We start from the raw sequence: 1892 nt of genomic DNA, 5'->3' as shown, positions 1-1892 counted from the left end.
TGACTCATCGTTTGATTATGAAGAGGGTATGTAATGGATGATAAGGATGCTGTTCTTTCACTGACTCTTTATTTGTTATGATGAAATTTCAACTAGTAGGAGAGAAGACAAGTAGTGATTCTATAGCATCTTACTACACTGATGGATAGTGACTATAAAGGGGTATGTGGGGGGACTTGATAATGGGGGTAGTATAGTAACCATAATGCTGTTCAAGTAATTGTGCATTAATGATATCAAAAAATCTAATTACTTCAGATAAAACAATATATATGATAAAATCTAGATTATCAGAAAGTACAGTTATGTAATATAGAAAGAATGATGGACCAAAATGAGAAAACTCTGACCTGAAATTTTTCTCCACTATAAATATATAAATAACCAGGTTTCCAAGAGCAATATTTTCCATAGGAGTGGTATAACTCATGACTATCTTTTATTTTAAAAATTGCTAGGTATCACATCTTTTATTTGAGAATAAATTGTTAGGAAACATGTAGTCACTTGATGAATGGGAATTCCTAGATTTTTCAGATGCAAGATTGAGAGTAACTTGGGAGAGGAGAAAAATGATAAATGGTAAACTCTTACAATTGTAATTTTTAGCTGAGGCCATCAACCCAGAAATCATATGCTTTTCTCTAGCCCCAGGAGAAATGACCTTTTATAGCTACCATAAAAAGAAATCTTTCAGACCCTTCTTTAGGGCTTCATTTCTCAAATTTAGATGAAGGGGTTTAGCATGGGTGTGACCATGGTGTACATCACTGAGGCTGTCACACTTGAGTGTGAGCTGTGGGCACAGTAGAGCTGAAGTACACAACTAGGCTCATACAATAAAGTAAAGACACAACAGTGAGGTGAGATGCACAGATGGAAAATGATTTATACTTCTCTTGGACTGATGATACTCTACATATGGAGGAAATGATTTCACAGCATGACTAAAGGATACAGGCAAGGGGATGACCAGTCAGCAGTGGAACAGCAAAATACATCACTGTGCCAAGGAAAAAGGTGTCAGAACAAGCAAGTTGGACCATCTGATTAAGTTCACAGAAATAATGGGGAATTTCTCAGTTTGTGTAGAAGGACAGCTGCAACACTATTAAGGTTTGTAGGAAGGAATGCAGAATACTGATGGTCCAGGACACAAGTACCAACAGCCCACAGAGCCAGGGGTTCATGGTGACTGTGTAGTGTAGGGGATGGCAGGTGGCCACCTGCCTATCATAGGCCATTACAGTCAGAATGAAGTCATCCAACCCTGCAAAGAGTAGGAAAAAATACAACTGGCTGATGCAGCCTGCATATGTTATGACTTTGCTTTGGGTCTGGATGTTCAACAGCATCTTGGAGATGGTGATGGAGGTGTAGCAGATGTCCACAAAGGACAGGTTGGAGAGGAGGAAGTACATGGGTGTGTGCAGGTGGGGGTCTGAGCTGACAGCCAGGATGATAAGCAGGTTTCCACACACCATGACCAGGTACATAGAGAGGAAAAGTCCAAATAGGAGGGGCTTCAGTTTTATTTCCTCTGAAAGGCCAAGAAGAAATTCTGAAACTCCTGTAATGTTTCCTGGTTTTATGTTGTGAAGTTGAGTATAAGGAAGGAAAAATAACATGATTGATTTTTATACCTATTGGTATTACTAAGATCATTGAAATGCTAAATTTATATTTTGCACTCAGGAAATAATTTTCAAAGTTTTGTGTATGGATCTGGTTTCCTTGTCATATTCCCTCTTTGCTATATCTGATTAGGTAATACTCCCATTTTCAGATTTTTCCCAGAAGTGTCTTGTCCTCAGTAAATGAGCAATTGTATGATTCATGTCTAGGTAATATACTGAGTCCCAACAATGTTCCAAGTCTTGTGTGGGCAACCA

At 38.5% G+C, this 1892-nt stretch overlaps 1 pseudogene; it reads right to left on the bottom strand.

Moving 5' to 3' along the window:
• Positions 1-726: 726 nt before the first annotated feature.
• LOC130679792 (olfactory receptor 7A17-like) lies at positions 727-1628 on the bottom strand (annotated as a pseudogene).
• Positions 1629-1892: the final 264 nt, after the last annotated feature.

The sequence above is a fragment of the Manis pentadactyla genome, chromosome 12, assembly GCF_030020395.1.
Source record: "Manis pentadactyla isolate mManPen7 chromosome 12, mManPen7.hap1, whole genome shotgun sequence".
NCBI lineage: Eukaryota > Metazoa > Chordata > Mammalia > Pholidota > Manidae > Manis > Manis pentadactyla.
The sequence above is the reverse complement of the archived record's forward strand: the minus strand, read 5'-3'. Positions and strand labels throughout refer to the sequence as shown.